This window comes from Podarcis gaigeae (genome assembly GCF_964106915.1).
Source record: "Podarcis gaigeae genome assembly, chromosome: 14".
Taxonomy (NCBI): Eukaryota; Metazoa; Chordata; class Lepidosauria; order Squamata; family Lacertidae; genus Podarcis; species Podarcis gaigeae.
The window spans coordinates 20,728,431-20,750,035 of record NC_139690.1 but is presented as its reverse complement, the minus strand read 5'-3'; the positions used below and the strand labels follow the sequence as shown (position 1 = coordinate 20,750,035).

The following is a 21,605-nucleotide window of genomic DNA, read 5'->3' as shown; positions in this document are numbered from 1 at the left end:
TCTTCACAAGGAACTGTGAGAACTTTCCTCTACTTTTCCCATGCAGTGCGTAATTTCATAAGCTTCTCTTGTGCCACCTCCTACTCAGCTTTTTTCTAAGCTAAAAAGTCCCAAACGTTGCAACCTTTCCTCATAGAGTTGCTCCAGTCCCTTGATCGTCTTGGTTGTGCTTTTATGCACCTTTTCCAGTGCTACGGTATTTAAACCCTGTGTATCAGGTGCTTAGCAAAGGCGTTCCTGGTGTAGAGATGCTGGTGTGTGGTTGCCTGCCAGAACTTGTAGCTGCCAGGCCACTACCCCCTTCCTTGCTGACATCAGTTAACGCTGAGTTTCCAAGGCATGTCCAGCATCTCCCAAGCCCAAAGCAAACAGTAATTTAGGTTTGATTCCCTGCCCTCTTCTCCAGCTCCCTTCTCAGTAGGATGGCTGAAGCTATTCTCCCTTGTGCCTGTGCAAAGTGCTAAGAGCATCTCCACAGTGGAGTGTAAACATGGAAAAAAGCCCCACACTCATTGAGCTAGGGAGCAGGCAGTGGAGATGATCTATTTCTGCGGCTGCGCTGGGCTTTCAATGTTTTCAGAGAGCCTTGGAAGCACAGCATGACAGACGTTGTGTTTGAGTGAGCTTTGGGATCGGTGCACACAACCATTTTCCCCCTCCATTTGTGGCACTCCTGGATGCCATGCAGAACTCTACAACTGACCATAGTTTCCTCTCCCAGTGCCCCAAAGCAGGGAACTCTGGTTACCAGCTTTGGAGCAACCCAGGATTTTAAAATCACAGGTCGATTGGTTTCTTTGTTCGGAAGCTGCTAACTGTACTTTGCTGGTGTTGGAGGGAACAGGAATTTCTGGTTAATTGGTGACTTCTGCATTGCGTTCAGGTAGATCGCTGAGGGAGGACAGAAGAACCTGAGTGTGTGTTTGGGGTTGCAGGCGAGGGGGAGCAAGAAGCTAAGAGACGACGATCTGAACCCGGACAGGCAAACCCGACTCTTTCTGCTCCATCTTGTAACCCTAGGTGGGATGTAGGGATTCTAACCTACAATCGTGCAGTGCTTTGAAGGAATCTGAATTATCCTTTCCTAGCAAAACCTTGGAATTTTGCTTTGTGCTTCATGGCAAAATATATTGTGCATCAGTAGTCTCCCTTGGCAGCTGGTTGGCACACTGAGAGTGGAGACTGTGTATTTTGGGGGGCCCTATTCTCCTTTGCCTTTGCTTGGGTTCCTAAAGCTAGTTAAATATTTTCCTGGCTTCTGTTTTGTCGCTCATCTTAAGGTATGTTTTGGAGCAAGGAAGCAATAATAAAATGACATATGCTGATGTTTGCCAAAGCTCTGCAAGCTCAGCGTACGAAACTGTGCAGACCTACCTGATAAATATTCCAGCCTGGTAGCTTTAATGAGGGAAGGGCCTAATTAAGTCTGCAGTCTGTTCAGCCTTCAAGTTGGGTCCAGAGCGGTAATGCTTTTTACACTGGAAAGTTAAACACTGTCATTATTCAACAGCGAAAAGCGCACACAGAGCTGACATTGTTTCTGCCTCCTTTTGATTTAATAATCATTTGTAGCAGGTTTGATGGGCTGTTAGCTGGTGTCTGTTCTTTTGCAGAGGGACTTTTCCTTATATACAAAGGCATGCTCTGTGCGATGGCGCCTTGTTCGCGTGATTCATGTTTTGTGTAATATACTACCATTGATTCAGAGGTGCGTGTGCACGTGTGGGTTTGTAGTGGAGGAGGAGTGAAAACATTTTGGGTACAAATCTATTCTAGCTGAACTGCTTCCAGAACAAATTTCCATTAACTCTCAAGTCTTGCAAGGAAAACCCACAAGACTAGAAATCCATACACTTTTTAATTGGCCTCTTAACTTCATGTAAGTGTATACCCGAGTCATCAAGAGTCTCAATCCATAAGTCATTTGGACACCAGCCCCACCGTCATTTGTGGTACTTACTCCCAGGAAACTGAGTGCAGCTAGGATTGCATATGTAGGGCATGGAAGAAAGAGAACTAACTTGAAACATACAAAACTGCCTCGACTTAAGTCAGACCACTGGTCCACCTATAGCTTGGTAATGTCTGCATTACATAGATTACTGCAACATGCTTTCTGCATGTTGCCCTTGAGTCTGGTCCAGAAGCTTTAGCTAGTATTGAGTGCTGCAGCTAGACTGATGATGGGAATAGACTAGCACCAACACATAACAAAGCGATTAAAAGGCCAGATTCATCTGCACTGGCCAGATTCAGGATTCTTGTACAGAGCCCTGAATAATTTGCACCAGGTAACTTAAGAAAGTTACCCTGAGATCAGCTGGAAGAGCACCATTAATGGTCCCCTGTAGACCAGAAACATGACTCATGTCAGCAAGAACTCATGCCTTCAGTGTTGTGGGCCATTTCTATAGAACTCCCTTCCACTAGAAGTTAGGCACTGTCCCTGCTGAGTTTAGTATATCTGGCTAACCATTTCATTTCAGGAGGCCTTTGCATCACAAATGCTTCTCTGATGGTTTGTGTGTTGTTGTTTTTTAATTTTACATTTCTGAGGTTTTAAATTTTAGAGGTTTAGTGTCTGTTTTCAATTTTGTATTTTGCATATATTTATCCTTGCAAGCCTCTTTGAGACCTAGGTGGTGGAAAGCAAGGATATACACCTTGAAAATAAAGAAAAATAGGGCAGTACATGGATTGGCCTTTTCTCTTGAGGGCTTCAGATGGTGATGTCCCCAACCCTGGGGATGCTGGGGATTGAACTTGTGACCTTCTGCATGCAAAGTAGATGCTCTACCATGGAGCGATGGTCCCCCCCATTTAAACAAAATGCTTCCTCCTTGCAGGCAGTACTCAGGCTAAGTTCTTAACTGCTTCCTCTATCCTTAACTCAGTGAATGTGATACAGATTCTTAGTTGGGTTTTAAGTACATCCCTGAGTGAAAAGCAAGGGATTCAAATTGACTGGATTTTTGCCTTTCTTCATTACAAGACGTCAAAGGAGCTGTGCTGGGATCAAACCAAATATCTACTTAAAGGTAAAGGTAAAGGTACCCCTGCCCGTACGGGCCAGTCTTGACAGACTCTGGGGTTGTGCGCCCATCTCACTTAAGAGGCCAGGGGCCAGCGCTGTCCGAAGACACTTCCGGGTCACGTGGCCAGCGTGACATCGCTGCTCTGGCGAGCCAGAGCTGCACACGGAAACGGCGTTTACCTTCCCGCTGGTAAGCGGTCCCTATTTATCTACTTGCACCCGGAGGTGCTTTCGAACTGCTAGGTTGGCAGGCGCTGGGACCGAGCAGCGGGAGCGCACCCCGCCGCAGGGATTCGAACCGCCGACCTTTCGATCGGCAAGTCCTAGGCGCTGAGGCTTTAACCCACAGCGCCACCTGCGTCCCAAAAAATATCTACTTAGTCCAGCTTTTTATTTATACAGTGGTGAACCAGATGCTTGCAAGCAGAACCTGGGTGCAACAGCAGTCTCCTCCTCTTCTCCCCAAATAGCTGTTTAGTAGCATCATCCTCTGATACTGGAGCTGATACAGCCATCATGATTGGTAGCCTTAATCCAGAATTAAAACCATCTGGCTATCTTGGCCATTGTTGTATCTTGTGGGTGCAAATTCCATTGATTTAATGCCAGAATCTCCCACCTTTCAGCTTCATTGGATAACCCTGCTTCTATTATTGCGAGAAGATGGGAGGTAATTGCTTATGTGCTTCCTGGTCTGTGGTTTGGGGGTTGTGAACTAATGTGGTATAATGACTAAGACTACAATCTTGGAGTTCAGGTGTTTTAAGATGGTATCAAAGCTGTGTTGAAATGGCCTTGAAACAATCCACAGTCTCTTGTCACTAAATCTCCCTTCTCCTTTGTATTGGATGTTGACTTACCATTGCAGGGTTTCAGTGGTTACTGAAATGTTATATAGATTCCTTTAAATGCATAGGTCTCAGGAAAAAAGTACTTACTATGTAACTAACTGCCTATCATCTCTCTCTCTCTCTCTCTCTCTCTCTCTGTGTGTGTGTGTGTGTGTGTATGTGTGTGTATATATATATATATATATGCAGGTTTTGGTGTCCTCGGGTGTCTTCCCGTGTAAAAGTTGGGGTGTCTAGGCGACGTTTCGACGAGGTCTCACTCGTCATCTTCAGGCTGGTGCTTTCGGCTTCTTGTTACTGGAACAGAGCGGGATCTCAATGTTTGAGTTCCTATAAATACTGTAGAGGGGGTGTGGTGTCTAGCCTCCAATGTTCTGGGCAGAGAGGAAGTTCCCAGGCTAGTGTGCCTTTTCTTCTTTTGTTCCTTAATTACTTGAGAGATACCTTGAGTGATTTCTTGAGTGATATCCTGAGTACCACTTAGGTGGGTCATTAGGTGTGGATTAGTTGCTAAAGTCTTTGTGTCTTGACCTCTTGAACTTTGTGAAGAGTTTTCCTGAGAAGATGGCTGTATTGCACTTAGTTGTGCTTTGGCTTGGCTTCGTGTATAGGGGCGAGCTGTGGTTTTGTGGCTTGTGTCAGCCATATCTGTGTAGGGATTGCAGGGGGGTGCAGCATCCGGAGGTGCCACCATGGATTGGCTACTGGATGGTGTCAGTAATTCATCTGTGGAGAGGGTCTGGGTTTGGGTCTGGTGTGGTTGATTGGTGTTGGCGTTCTGTGTGCCTCTGGATCTGGTGTCAGTTTTTGTGGAGAGGGCTAATTTCCAGATGTCTGGCAAGCGGGATGTGTCGTCACGCTTGTTCATGTTGTGAGGGTGTTTCTCTATCTCGATGGCTTCCATGATTATTCTCTTGTGGTGATGTTCCGTGTTAAAGAGCAATTTGGAATCTGCAAAATTAATTTCGTGTCCTGTTTCTTTCATGTGTTGGAAAAGAGAGGAAGTTTTTTCTTCTTTTTTGACGGCATTCTTGTGTTCTGCGATACGTGCATTTATTCGTCTGTTTGTTTGTCCAATGTACGTGGCTGGGCAGACTTTGCAGGGTATTTCATAGATCCCTTGGTTTTCCAACTGGATTTTATCCTTGGGGTTTCTGAGGATATTGGCTATTTTTTGGTTGGTGCAAAAGGCTGTTTTGATATTGTGTTTATGGAGGATTTTGCTAATTTTATCTGTAGTGCCCTTGATATAAGGAAGGAGGGCCATGCCATTGTTTTCTTCTGTGTCTTGGTTTTTGGGGGGTGTTTCCTTTTGGATTAGCTTCGTAATCCTGTTTTGCTGGTATCCATTGGCAATTAACACATTTGAGAGATTCTGTAACTCAGTTGTCAAGTGGTCTTTGTCAGCCAGGCGTTTGGTTCTGGAGATGAGAGTCTTGGCAAACCCAGACCCTCTCCACAGATGAATTACTGACACCATCCAGTAGCCAATCCATGGTGGCACCTCCGGATGCTGCACCCCCCTGCAATCCCTACACAGATATGGCTGACACAAGCCACAAAACCACAGCTCGCCCCTATACACGAAGCCAAGCCAAAGCACAACTAAGTGCAATACAGCCATCTTCTCAGGAAAACTCTTCACAAAGTTCAAGAGGTCAAGACACAAAGACTTTAGCAACTAATCCACACCTAATGACCCACCTAAGTGGTACTCAGGATATCACTCAAGAAATCACTCAAGGTATCTCTCAAGTAATTAAGGAACAAAAGAAGAAAAGGCACACTAGCCTGGGAACTTCCTCTCTGCCCAGAACATTGGAGGCTAGACACCACACCCCCTCTACAGTATTTATAGGAACTCAAACATTGAGATCCCGCTCTGTTCCAGTAACAAGAAGCCGAAAGCACCAGCCTGAAGATGACGAGTGAGACCTCGTCGAAACGTCGCCTAGACACCCCAACTTTTACACGGGAAGACACCCGAGGACACCAAAACCTGCATTCCTGTACCCGTGAAAATCTACGAAAGCATATATATATATATATATATATGGGGAGGATGGTAAACTTTGAACAGGTGTTTGCTGCTCCGGTTAATTTAGTCATGTTTGGGGACACCTCAGCACATAATGGATGTGCTAAATGCACGTTTGTCAATGTTAAATTGCGGATTGCAGGTGACTTGCTCTTAAGTTGCATCATTAGTAGTAAAACGAGTTGGTTTTGCTGCTTTGTGGAATGTATGAAACTGCACTTTTTTTTTACAGCACTTTATGTGGTGGCTGGATAGATTTGAGTCGTCTTATCACATCTACTTTGATTTTTTTTCTTTTCTTCTGGAACTTGAGGAGCAACCAACCAGCAACAGGTGCAGAGTCTTGTAGTTAGAATCAAAGAACAATCTGAGCACACTCTGAGCCTAGGAATGGCCTTTTCAGTACTGGAGCTGCACTGCCCTCACCGACCTTCCATGTACAAGTCTAGCTCTCATTGGGTTTTTTTCATTGGAAAAAAATTGGTGGTTTGCTATTGTTAAACAATTGGGCGTCTGAAATCCTTGCCAGTCATCCGGAGATCTACCAGTAGATCCTGTTCTGCCTTGCATCCACTTCTGCTTTAGGCCAGTCACCCTTGGAGATATATATATATATATATATATATATATATATATATATATATATACACATACATACAGTGGTGCCTCGCAAGACGAAATTAATTCGTTCCGCAAGTCTTTTCGTCTTGCGAGTTTTTCGTCTTGCGAAGCACGGTTTCCCATAGGAATGCATTGAAAATCAATCAATGCGTTCCTATGGAAACCGCCTTCAGACCAGGTTTGGGGACAGTCTGTCCCCCGACCTCTTCTGAAGGCCGACGTGGGGGGGCGAAAGTCTTTGCTTCCCCCCCCCTTCCCGGGACAGCGGAGACTTCTCCGCTGTCCGGGTCGATCTTAAAATGCTGGCGGGCGGCAGCGCTGCCGCCCGCCGGCATTTTAAAATCCCCCGGGAAGGCAGGCAGGGGGGACAAAGACTTTTGCCCCCCACCCGCCTTCAGAAGAGGTCCAGAGGGCTCTCCAAGCTGCGAATAGCAGCCTGCTGCCCCGCGCGAGGGGCGCTCTTAAGCAGAGCGCCCCTCGCGCGGCGCAGACATTCGCAGCTTGGGGAACCCTGCAGGACTTCCCCGAAGGGCTCTCCAAGCTGCGGATAGCAGCCTGCTGCCCCGCGCGAGGGGCGCTCTTAAGCAGAGCGCCCCTCGCGCGGCGCAGACATTCGTAGCTTGGGGAACCCTGCAGGACTTCCCCGCAGGGCTCTCCAAGCTGCGGATAGCAGCCTGCTGCCCCGCGCGAGGGGCGCTCTTAAGCAGAGCGCCCCTCGCGCGGCGCAGACATTCGCAGCTTGGGGAACCCTGCAGGACTTCCCCGCAGGGCTCTCCAAGCTGCGGATAGCAGCCTGCTGCCCCGCGCGAGGGGCGCTCTTAAGCAGAGCGCCCCTCGCGCGGCGCAGACATTCGCAGCTTGGGGAACCCTGCAGGACTTCCCCGCAGGGCTCTCCAAGCTGCGGATAGCAGCCTGCTGCCCCGCGCGAGGGGCGCTCTTAAGCAGAGCACCCCTCGCGCGGCGCAGACATTCGCAGCTTGGGGAACCCTGCAGGACTTCCCCGAAGGGCTCTCCAAGCGGCGAATGTCGGCCCCGCGCGAGGGGCGCTCTGCTTAAGAGCGCCCCTCGCGCGGGGCAGCAGGCTGCGCACCTTCCCCTCTGTTCCCGGACCTGTCCTGAAGGCTTGCGGTGGGAGGAGGGCTTTCCACCCCACCGCCAACATTCAGAATGCTGTTCTGAATGTGGCGGTGGGGAGGAAAAACCCTCCTCCCACCGCAAGCCCCGGGAACAGAGGAGAAGCCCTTCGCGCCTTCCCCTCTGTTCCCGGACCTCCCACCGCAAGCCTTAGGACAGGTCCGGGAACAGAGAAGGCACGCTGCGCTTCCCCACTGTCCCCGGAGATTTCCCTATGGGCTTTCGTCTTGCGAAGCAAGCCCATAGGGAAATTCGTCTTGCGAAGCCGCTAAAAAATCGGAAAACCCTTTCGTCTTGCGGGTTTTTCGTTTAGCGAGGCATTCGTCTTGCGGGGCACCACTGTATATATATATATAGCAGTTGAGCTTCCAGTTTGTTGAAGAAAGCAGGGTATTGCAGAAAACTTCAACAAGGCTTCTTCCATTGCAGCCTTGAAGCACCTTTTTGGAATTGCATCTCTGTGTGCCGTTGTTGTGTTGATAAACAGAGGGAGCTATGGAGAGGCACCCTTTCTCACTGTGTAATAAAGATCCTCAGCTTGGCAGTCAAATCTGCAGCCGCCCCAGAAACAGTGTGAACCTCTCAGTTGTCATTTCATAAGCCAGGGTGTGTGTGTGTGTGTGTGTGTGTGTGTGTGTGTGTGTAGTGGTGGATACAGCTGTGAGACCTGCCTGTAGTCTAGTGTAGGGGGAATGTGGGAATCTGATTCACCACCATTTTTCAGAAAGGGCCATTGCTCAGTGGCAGAGCATGCATTCAGACGGTAACTGGTTCAATCCCCAGCATCTCCAAGTGGGAGTGGACCCTCTCTGAAACGGTGGAGAGCTGCTGTCAGTCAGTGCTTAGCTAGATGGACCTAATAGTCTGACTTGGTATAAGCCAGCAGCTTCCCTTTGTTCCTTTATCATCTCCTAAAATGGTATCTCCATCAAAACATGTTACTGACTGGTGAGTTTGCAGGGGGAAGACATCTGCACAGTAGTGACCTTGCAGGCATTTTGGAGCATTAACATATGGGGAGAACTGTTGTAGCAACATGCTTGCTTTCCAGAGGAAGTTCTGCAAGGATTCCTGCTCTTTTTTCCAGATGTGTTTTCTTTGGAAAGGCTGGAGCCCTTAACTTGTTTGTGCTGGGCTCTCTTTGGGCCTCTTTGGCTAACAATGCGACTTTAAGTTTGGTCTGTTTGCAGAGCGTGTCCATTAAATCCCCCTTTCCTGCTCAGAATAAATATTGCCAGGGGGTTCCCTTTCCCTCTCCTATCTCTTTTTCCTGGACTCTAAAAGGTTTTAACTGGCTTCCCGAGACAAGCTGAGAGCCCCTTCCAGGGGTCTTTTTTATTGTGCATTCATGACTGTGCTCATGATGGTATCAGGGTGGTTATACGTGATCACGCTTTCGATATGGTTGGGGGCAAACATACACTTTCATTTCCAATCAGTGCAAAGCTTCCTATAGCTTCCTGCTGAAATCCTGTAACTGTCCATACCACAAATGTTCTGTGCTTTTTTTTGGCCTTGTTTTTGTTGCGCTATAGTGCAGGAATGTCCCTCCAGATGGCAATAATGTGGTAACACTGGGGAAGCTTTTCAGAACAACTAGTGAAGCGGTATGAAGCGGACTGCCATGAACACACTGTTATTGCATCAATGACATGTGGCAGAATATACCCATCTAAAAACATAAATCTGGAGAGGGTCTAAAGCAGTATTGGTTTGTGGGCAACCTAGGGTGTACAAGTTCAGAATTTTACGTTCTTCTAAACATCTGTGTGTGGCACCTTAGGACTCTGGATGGGAGGACACCTGTGAGTCTAGTTCCTTGCACCACTAGGAATGTAGGAAGCTGCAATTATACAGAGTCAGACCATTGGTACATCTAGCTCAGTGTGAAAGACACTCTGGCAGTGTCTCTCCAGGGGACTCTCTCTACTTGGAGATGTTGGGAATTGAACTTGGGACCTCAATTGCCTACCATTGAAGCTACAGCCCTTTCTCTTGCTGACTAGAAGATTTGTGAACAATACAAACCAGAAATGGGCACCACCGCCTGGAACACTCCGTGGCCCTGTAGTTTCTTCAACTTGGTCACTGTGGGAAGCAACAAGGTTGGTCCTCTGCGCTGATCATAACCTGTTACTGTCCAGATACTGCTGTGGACTATAACCCCCAGGAGCCGCAGTGAACTTGGCTGATGAGAGTTGGTGCCCCCCAGATGTTGTGAACTACAACTCCCATAGTCCTTGATCATTGTCCATGCTGGGTGGGACAGATGGATGTTGTAGTCCACAACATCTGAGCTGTCTTAGCCTCCTACCTCTACCCTGTGTATCTGCCAACCCCTGTAGGAATGGTATGCCTGAGTAGGTAGTTTTCTGTCCGCTAGCACAAGGGCTGTTGCATCAGTGGACAGGCGAGTTTTAATGTTGTTCAACAGAGGAATCCTGTGCAACAGCTGAGCTAGTGGAAACTTGTTAAATGCATTGCACAAAGTTACCAGCAACCTGCTTATGCATTCCCTTGCACAATGACATTAAACTGGCACAAAACAATTAACCAGTGGAACAAGTGTACCGCTAACTTAGTGGATATAATTTGTAGTTTCTAACTTGTCAGCCTTGGATTGAGATTTCATGTTACTTTTATCCATTTGTATTTATATAGAGACATTTATAATTGCAATAACGCAAACAAATAAATCCAATGTAAAATTCTAATTTAAAAATAATAATTGGTTTCTATCCTCCTTGCTCACTTTCTCTGTACAGCTCCTGCTGTAGGGCACTTCTTTTGCTTTCTCGCTGATGATGACTTGTAACAGGATACGGGAAAATGAGCTGCTTTCAAAGCATCCAGGAGCAGCGCCTGGCTTCTATTTCATTGGCTTGCAGAGGGTTCATTCATTCATCCAGTTCGCCATCTGTTCTAGCGCACGAGTGTGCAGAGACATTTCCTCTGTCTGACCCACTTGGCATCGTAGCTCTGAAAGCCTGCAAAGGCTACATACAGCTTAGCCTTTGCCAACCCGGTGCCCTCTGTACTGCTTTGGACTGCAATCCAGTCCTATTGACCGCTGCCAGCACACCTGAAAATAGGAATGAAAGGATCTGGGTAAAAGTTTATTCCTGGAGATTGAATTAATATGAGTGTTGAAAAGCACAATGGAGGAAGTGGGCAAAATGCATTATTCTACCAAGCTCACCTTTAGTTCTGTGTTCCTTCCATGGGAGTAAAAGGTAACCGCCCTTGCCATCTCATGAACAAGGGGGCAGAGTGTGTGTGTGTGTGTGTGTGTGTGTGTGTGTCCGTCCATCCCTGAGGTTTTGTGGGTGCTTGGAGGGAGGGAAAGCCTTGAAGGGCACTGTTGTACCCATGTGTGTCATGTTGGTCATCCCAGCCTACAAAAATCCCTGTTTCTCAGGCCGAAAGTCCATCATTCTGTTCCCTGCCATGGCCAGTTGGGTTCCTCTTGGAAGCCCACAAGCAAGGTTTTGATGGCAGCAGCCCTCTCTTGTACTGTTGTTCTGCTTCTGCTGCTCAGAAGTATGTGGGAAGTTGCTTTATACCAACGCAGACTATTTAGTTCCGTATTGTTCACGCTGACCTGCAGCAGCTGTCCAGGGTATCAGGCAGGGGACATTTCAAGCCCTAGCTGGAACCTGGAAGACCTTCTCCATGCAAAGCTCTGCCACTGAGCTGTGGCCCTTCCTAGTCCAGCACCATCTTTTTCAGAGTGGCCAACCGGATGCCTTTGGGAAATCTTGCACCTCTGAGCCTCATTGTTCTGTTTCTGCTGCCAATGGCCTACAGCTGTTTATGCGACTGTCCTCCATGGGTTTGCTACTCCCCCTTTGAAAGCAGTCTTGAGCCAACATCAGTTGCCATGTCTTGCGAATTCCACAAACTTGATTTTACCTAGTATACAGTGGTAGACCAGGAAGCTCTTTCCGACGCAGGTGCCTTCTTTGTTGGAGACCTTCTCTTAACTAAGCCAGGCCTTTGGCCAATTCACCCTTTGTCACAGAAAACTGGGTCAAAGGATCATATAGCTCGCCTTTCGGTTTCCTTGCTCTTGGCCAAGCCCTTCATTCAGGCGTGGATAAAGCAAGGAATTTGATCGGACCTGCTCATGTCAACCGGGCTTTGAACGATGTGAAATGGGATACAGGCCGGGTTACTGCTCTGTACAGAGTCTTGGCTTTATTGATGCAAACAGACACAAAAGGCCAGGATATGTGTGTGTGTCATGGATGGGTGGACCGTTTTCAGTTGTGACCTTTGGTTGTGTTTAGGAATTGGAATTTCAGGGGCACGTTGTTTTTGCATCAAGTACAGCTAGTGGTTCTTGGGTGCGGTGCCTGTGATGTAATGGCATCCAGGTCTCTGGAGGGCTGCCTTGAGAAAGACCTTGGCGTGTACACTCAACCAGCAGTGCGTGGGGATGCTTCAGGATTTCAAATGGCTCTTTCTCCTCACCTCTGAGTGTACAATGTTCAGTGTGAATGTAGGCCTGCACACTTATGCTGTCTGCTCACTTGGCTCTACATAGGGAGCTGCTTTATGTTGTGTTGGTGCATTGGAGTGAATGCCAGCAGGAGTTCTCTAGGCATCTTTTCCAGTTGTATCTGCTGCAAACTGAACCTGAAACCTTCAGCATGCAAAAGGGTGCTTCCCACAGCAACACAGTCCATTCCATATTTATTGCATGGGCAGAGGGGGAGTGAGGAATAATAATAATAATAATAATAATAATAATAATAATAATAATAATAATAATAATAATTTATTTATACCCCGCTCATCTGGCTGGGCTTCCCCAGCCACTCTGGGCAGCTTCCAACAAAATATTGAAATACAGTAATCCATCAAACATTAAAAGCTTCCCTAAACAGGGCTGCCTTCAGATGTCTTTTAAAAGTCTGGTAGTTGTTGCTCTCTTTGACATCTAGTGGGAGGGCGTTCCACAGGGCAGGTGCCACTACCGAGAAGGCCCTCTGCCTGGTTCCCTGTAACTTGGCTTCTGGCAGTAAGGGAACCGCCAGAAGGCCCTTGGTGCTGGACCTCAGTGTCCGGGTAGAACAATGGGGGCGGAGACGCTCCTTCAGATATACTGGACCGAAGCCATTTGGGGCTTTAAAGGTCAGCACTAACACTTTGAATTGTGCTCAGAAACGTACTGGAAGCCAATGTAGGTCTTTCAAGACTGGTGTTATGTGGTCTCGGTGGCCGCTCCCAGTCACCAGTCTAGCTGCCGCATTCTGGATTAGTTGTAGTTTCCGGGTCACCTTCAAAGGTTGCCCCACATAGAGTGCATTGCAGTAGTCCAAGTGAGAGATAACGAGAGCATGCACCACTCTGGTGAGACAGACCGCGGGCAGATAGGGTCTCAGCCTACGTACCAGATGGAGCTGGTAAACAGCTGCCCTGGACACAGAATTGACCTGCGCCTCCATGGACAGCTGTGAGTCCAAAATTACCGGTACTCCCAGGCTGCGCACCTGGTCCTTCAGGGGCACAGTTACCTCATTCAGAACCAGTGAGTCCCCCACACCTGCCCACCCCCTGTCCCCCCAAAACAGTACTTCTGTCTTGTCAGGATTCAATCTCAATCTGTTAGCCGCCATCCATCCTCCAACCATCAGTGACGTGGGTTTTCCAGAAGAAAAAAAATGAATTTTCTTAACTGTATTATGGTAGTCTGCATCTGATAATTTTCAGTTAGGATCTAACTCCCCCCCCCCCCCCCATGTTGTAGAGCAGGGGTAGCCAATCTCATTAGCTCACAAATTTCATTAGCCTCAGCCACCACAGAAAAATGTGTAAAGAATGATGGAAGTTGTAGTCCAGGAGTCAGCAAACTTCTTCAGCAGAGGGCCAGTCCACTGTCCCTCAGACCTTGTGGGGGGCCAGACTATATTTTGAAAAAAAATATATGAATGAATTCCTATGCCCCACAAATAACCCAGTGGTGCATTTTTTTTTTTAAAAAAGGAGACATTCTACTCATGTAAAAACACGCTGATTCCCAGACTGTCCGCGGGCGATTGCGTCTGATCCGGCCCCCAGGCCTCAGTTTGCCTACCCATGTTGTAGTCCCATAGTATCCAGAGGGCACAACATTGGCCACTCTTGCTGTAGAGTGATGTAATTTAGCATATTTGGTTTTTACTTGTATTTATCAGTCAAATTTTTAATATGGTTTGTAGCCAACAGCCATTACAATACAGACATAAAGTACATATATATAAAATGTACACACAAAAATGCACACACAAAAATGGATCATCAATCCAATAGGACATTGATAAGCCCCTTGGATTTACTTACATTTAGCAAAGAGTTAAAAACCCAAACTGCCACACTTCCCTAAAGCTGTACATCCATTCATTGTTGCTAATGAGCTAGAAAATGTTCTGCAGAAACATAAAGCACTGGGAATTTTCCAGAAAATGATCTGTTTTGGAAAACTTTCTGTGTCACCAGAGGAACTTGATACGTAGCTGCAGTTGTGTTAATGAACGTCATCTAAAGGCAGTAAAGTGTTTTCCCTCACAAAACACACACCTATAAACGAATGCTTCCTCCCAAGTGTGGACCTAGCCCATCAAGTGCTCAGCAATCCCATGGGCAACTTTCCAAAGTAGAACCCGTGTATTCTGCCCTCTGGCCTTACAAGCAGGGCAGTTTTTGCAGAGGGCTCTGAAGCGGTGAAGGGAAAAGGGTGGCAGCTCATGTCAGTGGGGAAACATTTACATTTCTCATGTAGATTTAGAGGTGGAAGGTGCCGCCCGGTTGGGTGGCAGCTTTCTAGAGCCTGCTGAGACATGATCTTTCAAATCATCTTCCCAATTTTACCTTTTCTGAGAGCATCCGAGACGATAGGCATCTGTTCTGAGCAATATATGTGCAAGACAGAGAGAGGTGACTGCCTTTTCCTTTCCCCCTTCCTCCTCCTTCCTCTCGCACCTGTTTTGTGGCTTTAACCCTTGTAGCTTTTTGTTCTGACCTGGCACTATTGCATAAGTGTGGGGCATTTGTTGTTTTGACTTTCACATTCCACAGGAGCAGGTGGAAATTCTAAACACGTGTGTGTGTATGTGTGTTTGAGCATATGTTCAGCACAGCTCTTTCTGGTTTTTGTTTTTGTTTTTAATAGACCCATGTGTAATTCTTCCTGGCCTAATAGCTTTGGGGGTGGAGGGGAAGATGTTCTGGCATTAGCTCTTGTCCAAAGGTTTTGACTAGCCCAGGCTTCCTCAACCTCGGCCCTCCAGATGTTTTTGGCCTACAACTCCCATGATCCCTAGCTAGCAGGACCAGTGGTCAGGGATGATGGGAATTGTAGTCTCAAAAACATCTAGAGGGCCAAGGTTGAGGAAACCTGGACTAGCCTGCCTTCGCTAAGCCGAAAATTGTGGCTCCTGCTTCTACCCTAGTTGAACATTGTGCAACCAGAGCAAATTCCTCCAGCTCCCTTGCCTGCGGGAAAGGGCAATGGGCGCATTCTGATTTGCCTCGGAGGTGGATGAGAAAATGTTGACAGGACCCACGTGGGGTGGGGAGGTGGCTGGTTTGGCCTTGCCAGAATGAGGTTCTTGGGGTGCCTTAGCTGCGCAGAAATGACAAACATTTGTGGGACTTGGGGAGTGGATGGTTACCACTGTGCCCTCTCCCATACCTGCAACTTCAAGGTATAGAGGCAACCTGGGGCCAGTCACACGTTCCCAAGGGTGGCAGCAGCATGCTCGCCATGGTGAGTGAAAATGTGAAGCCCTGATCGCTTAATCCAGGGGTGTCTAACTTTTTTCAAAGAGGGCCATATTTGATGAAGTGAACATCCGTGGGGGCCAACCAAAATTGTTGAGCTTTGCTTTTTTCTTGTTTGCAATAATTTTTTTTAAAAGGGTTTTACCCCAGGAAATAAACTGCCACAGGGGCCGGATTAAACTGATTGATGGGCTGGATTATGCCCCCGAGACAGACTTAATCTGATGCACTTCCTTCATGGAATTCTTTAGCTACACCTGATAGGACCTTCCACTACATTGTTTTTTATCTGCTGACATGTTAGTAGTTGCTGTATCATTGAGATAATGCAGTTTGCAGAGTTTCCCAGACTAAAACAAAGTCACAGATAATTCATGTTATGTAGATTCCACCTGCTCTGCCTCAAAAATGGCACCGGCAGGGAATGATTTCCAGAGCGGCAGAGTGTATGTGGGTCCTAAGCCCATGAGCTGCCTGCTGCAATGCTTGCCTTGCTTTCTCCACATCTGGGGTCCCAAATACCGGTAATTGTTTTTATCGCAATTGAGGCTGAATTGCTTCCAATGCATATTCACTAATGGGCCATTCAATTTTTGTGTTGCGAAAGGCTAACTCCTTCCTTACAGCGATGCTTTTGGGTTTTAAGATCTGCAGAGGAGGTCCTTTTGCTAGTTCTGTTGCCCTCTGTTGGGTGTTTGCATGGAGAGTGGGAGCTGGGAAAAGGGCGTTTTGTGTGGAAGCCCCTAAGTCAAGAAATTCCCAACCCACAGAGGTGTGTCTTGACACCTTCACTATACAGCTTTCTGTGAATGCTGAATATTCTCATGTGTCTCAGGGTGGAGGGAGAGAGAGAGATTGATTTTAGGACCATCCTTCTGCTGTGATTATAATCTGTTCTGATTTGTTTTTAATACTGTATTTTAAAATTGTTTTAACCTACCCTGGGACATTATATTGAAGGGTGCACTAAGAAATTGGATAAAAGTTTATCCTCATGGTGCTAATTATTTGCTTTAGATTCTCCTGAAACATAGCTTGCGAGTTTTTCTTGATCACCTAATTTTATAATCAAAACCCAAATCATTATTATTGTTCTCAGAGAATTTTTTCACCTGTGTACATGCCATGATTGACAGCAGCCTGAAAATTCAATCATTGATCCACACTGTGCGTTATATGTCCTTGGTTCTCTCTCTCCCTCTCTGTCTCTCTCTCCCCCCCTCCCTCTGTCATATTCACTGAAGATCATTTGCTATTGCCACAGAAGAATATAAATATCCATTTGCTTAGCACTGAAAGATTCACAGCCAAACCTCTCAGCTAGGCCCTGCGTGTTGGATAACTGCCAGCGCCATTGTATGCCTCTCTTCTATACAAATTCACTGCTATAAGAACTTTTGTATGTGTGTGTGTGTGTGTGCTTTTAACCAAAGATCTCAATGGCAGCCTGCCATTCCATTATTTAATAATTAAATTGTCAAATTATTATTTCAACTTCTTCCTTAAAAAGCTTTATTAAGTCTTAGGGGTGGGCATTCCATTCTTCTAACTCAGGAGGTAGAAGCTTTTTGCATTCCTTCATGTTCTCGTTTTGGCTGCCTTGTTCTGGTCAACCTATGCAGCTGTTGAGCAGAGATATGTTAAGTGTTACAGTCCGGGGTTTTTTAGCTTGCTTGGTGTCCCTAATTATCATTGGATCCCCCAGAACTATGATGTGAACTGCACAGACCTACAATTCCCAATGCAGTTTAACAACCAACCCCTCTTCCCAGGGAACTCTGGGATTTGTAGCTCTGTGAGGGGAATCGGGGTCTCCTAACAATGCTCAGCACATTTAACAAACAAAAGAATTCTTTTGTGGAAGCTATAACAGTTTAAAGTGGTAGATAAAGGGACCCCTGACCGTTGAGTCCAGTCGCGGACGACTCTGGGGTTGTGGCACTCATCTCGCTTTACTGGCTGAGGGAGCTGGCATTTGTCCGCAGACGGCTTCTGGGTCATGTGGCCAGCATGACTAAGCCACTTCTGGTGAACTAGCAGCACACGGAAACGCTGTTTACCTTCCCGCCGGAGTGGTACCTATTTATCTACTTGCACTTTCAAACTGCTAGGTTGGTAGGAGCAGGGACCGAGCAACGGGAGCTCACCCCATCGTGGGGATTCGAACCGCCGACCTTCCGATCGGCAAGCCCTAGGCTCTGTGTTTTAGACCACAGCGCCACCCCCGTTGTATCATAGGGTTTTAAATGTATGGTGTGGATGTGTACACCCGCAAATATGGATATGGGAATTTTCAAGTTTCTTGGGTTGAAAAAAAAGGCAGCTATTTCCTGTGTCGTAATGCGCTAGATGTATGGTGCTGGTGTGGCCTTATTTCACTGTGTAATGATATTTGTTATAAGATAAACTGAAGCTGATGAGGGTGACATTCTCTCCAGTTGGTGACCAGGCGAATTCAGAAATGGCTTCCTCCTGTGGACCACCCTGCACTCATTTGTTTGTGTGTTGGACCTACCAGTAATTGTTGGATCTGTTGGCATTAACTATAGCAGTGTTAACAAAAAGGGAGAATTTGTGGTTGTACACACTGGACATCTAACACAGCCTGGCCTCAACCGGAAGGATAATACCAGCATTGCTTAGCTTCAGCAAACAAAGCCTTTCTGAGCATTCCCTCTTCAGAGCTCCAAAACTACCATCTTGGACATAGCGCCATTTTTTTACTGAGCAACTGGTGGAAGCGGAAGCAGATATGCTTTGCTGCGAGAATGAAGAATTTGTTTTGTTCATCACTAGAATAAATATATGGTATTGGCAATGGACTACATTTTGCCAGGCTCCATAACAAACTTGTCTGAAGTGCTGTTTGACGCTTCCATCTAGTGTCTCACCCTGGCTTTCTTATTCATGGGAAGCAATGATAGTAAAGGCCAGCTGCTGAGGAGCCTGCCTGAAAGGTCTATTTCCATTCAGATTCCCTCCTCTCCTTTCTTTGACCTCATCCTTCCATCATCACCCTTCTGTCATCACCTTTTGCCTTTTTTAGCAGCAATTTCCCAGCACAGTTTAGCCAGGAACAAAGCTCACTCTTTCTGCAGCAGTTAATGACTTGCTATGAGGAAGTGGAGCACACTGGCCCATTAGCTGGCTCTCCTGGTTTTTGTTTTGGTTATAGGAATAATCAGCCGTGAGACCTGGGTGCAACCCGCCCCTTGGATTTTAGGTCACATCCCATGCCGTGCGCATTAAAGTGCATGGCTTTCGCCAGAGAATCCATAGGAGCTGTGGTTTGTTAAGCATGCTGGTAATTGTAGCTCACAGGATTCATTGGGTGAAGTCTTGTGCTTTCGTGTGGATGTGACCTTTATAAAGGTAAAGGGACCCCTGACCATTAGGTCTAGTCATGACCGACTCTGGGGTTGTGACGCTCATATTGCTTTATTGGCCAAGGGAGCCGGTGTACAGCTTCTGGGTCATGTGGCCAGCATGACTAAGCTGCTTCTGGTGAACCAGAGCAGCGCACGGAAACACTGTTTACCTTCCCGCTGGAGCGGTACCTATTTATCTAGTTGCACTTTGATGTGCTTTCAAACTGCTAGGTAGGCAGGAGCAGGGACTGAGCAATGGGAGCTCACCCTGTTGCGGAGATTCGAACCGCCGACCTTCTAATTGGCAAGTCCTAGGCTCCGTGCTTTAACCCACAGCGCCACCCACGTCTAAGATTAGACAAATTCATAGATGGAGGATAAAGGTATGTTCTCCTTCCACTGTGGAAGGCAATATGCTATTGAATACCAATTGCTGAGAATCACAGGTGAGGAGAATGATGTTGCTCTCAGGTCCTGCTTGTGGGCTTGTAGAGTTGGAAGCAATTGTGGAATTGTAGAGTTGGAAGCAGTGTCGGAAATTCAGATATATAATACATTCGCCAAATGGCACCTTAAACCTAGGTTACGGCTGCCACAACAGATGTCTAGGCGCCTTTTCTTTTCTACAGTGAAGTTTGTTGCTGTTACAGTGGTACCTCGGGTTACAGACACTTCAGGTTACATACGCTTCAGGTTACAGACTCCGCTAACCCAGAAATAGTACCTTGGGTTAAGAATTTTGCTTCAGGATGAGAACAAAAACCGTGCACCTGCGGCAGTGGGATGCCCTATTAGCTTAAGTGGTGCTTCAGGTTAAGAACACTTTCAGGTTAAGGACGGACTTCCAGATTGAATTAAGTTCTTAACCCGAGGTACGACTGTATTATTATTCATTTCATTTCTATACTGCTTTATATATTTTAAAAAACAAATTTCAAAGCGGTTTGCAACACATTAAAACCTCAAATAAAACAATCCGTAATGATTCAAGCTTCAATGAAAATATTTCAGATCCTTCTCTGACATTCTGCTTTCCCCAGTCTGGCGAACATCTAACACTGGTTGGAAGGGATCCCATGGATCATCTAGTCCAACAGGGGTTGACCACTGTGAGAACAGGATGCTGGACAAGATGGGCCTCTGGCCTGATCCAGACAGGCTCTTGTATTGAATTTCTGCCTCTTCTTGCCTGGTGATATCATGAGAATCTGAGCATCAGCTCTGCTGCTCTCTCCAAAATACCCCATTGGATGTCTTCCCTTGCGCGAGAAGCAAAGTTGCTAGGAGGAGAGCTTGCTTGGTTGCTTGTTTTGCTTCTTTGTGGTAAGAGATGCTGATAGCCGATAGCCGCCTGTACTGTATAGTTAAAGAATACAGCTCTGCTCATTTGAATGTGAAACACCTAAGAGTGTCACTTGACTTCTAACATTGTTTCCCAGCATTTGGCAGGGAGGGATAGGGATTTGGCTTGGCGTGCATTTGAAGGCAAACCTACCAATTCTGCACTTCCTATAACAGTGTGAGAACTTGAAACGGTTAACCTTTGAAATTTTGCACTTCTCTGAATTTTTTCAGCGCAGTTCTTTAAAAAAAGAAAAGAAAGCGTTTATAGTGGGGAAAGTGTGCTTAAAAATGCACATGTTTATGAAGATAGCATGCAAATATGCATTGCAGTACAATTTCTTGCAAGCAGTTTTGCCCATGTCCCTGAACATGCTGATGACAGATTTTCATGAGGACTTAAAAAAAAAAAAAATGCAATCTAATGTGAAAAGGGCAATGAACTGAACTTGAGACTAGAAAAATGAGAACCTGAGAATTAAAAAATCTGTCCATTCTTTGTTATGAGACAGATCAGCTTTGGGCAGTTTCTTATTAAAAGATTAGTCACATTCCCAGGTGGACAAGTGTACCAATGACTATTAGGATATCTAAATAGGACCTCTGCAAGTGCTTTTCAAAGATATTTGGTTGGCTGTTGCTGGAAACAGAATATGGAAAAGGTAGAGCTTTTTAAAATAATAATAATAATATTGGAGCTCTTCATATGTTTGGTATATGTTATCTAAGTCCAAAGTAAAACATGACTGAAAAGTGTCATTTCTGTCAGCTCTGAAAGCACCCTAAAGTTCTGCCCCTCGTGTAAAACAGAGGCATAAGGACCTGCTGGATCAGGGCAATGCCCCATCTAATATAGCATCCTGTTGTAGCTGTAGTTGACCAGAGTCCTGTGGGAAACCCACAAGCAAAACCTGAGCACAAGAGCCCTCTCCCATCTTGCAGTTTCCAGTAATTGGCATTTAGAAGCATTACTGCCTCTGAAAATGGAGGCAGAACATAACCATAGTCGGCATTGATGATAGCCTTATCTTCAAGTTAAGGCAACTTAACTCCCCTCCCTCCCCTTTCCTTTTCTTTCTTGTGTGGTCCCCTCTACCCACTGTGGTGGGCTGGTAATTAGCACAGCAGCTGGATTCCATGCAGAACAGCTTCTTTGCAGATGTGATAAACGTTAGGTGTTTGCAAAAGTCCTCCCGCAAATCCCCCCCCATGCCGCTGCTGTCTTTCGGTCACCTAGGTGCCTCGATGACTCTCATGTTCTCCTCCCGCTTTCCCTTGCTATAAGGGTAGTTATTTATCTCTGACCCTCCCTCTCTCCCTCCTTGGCACCAGACCACAAGATGCCTTTGTAGGAGACAACATAATATAGCGTGGGAATAGGCCCTCATCAGCACCACCGCTTGGCTCTTGATAAAGATGAACCCCATCCCCCACTAATTAACTTATTTAGGCTG

At 46.5% G+C, this 21,605-nt stretch overlaps 1 protein-coding gene across 13 annotated transcripts in view; it reads left to right on the top strand.

Annotated features, from left to right (window-relative positions):
* AKAP13 (A-kinase anchoring protein 13) overlaps positions 1-21,605 on the top strand; it is a 246,566-nt gene that overhangs the window by 33,049 nt on the left and 191,912 nt on the right. The gene's annotated exons all lie outside the window — the stretch shown is intronic.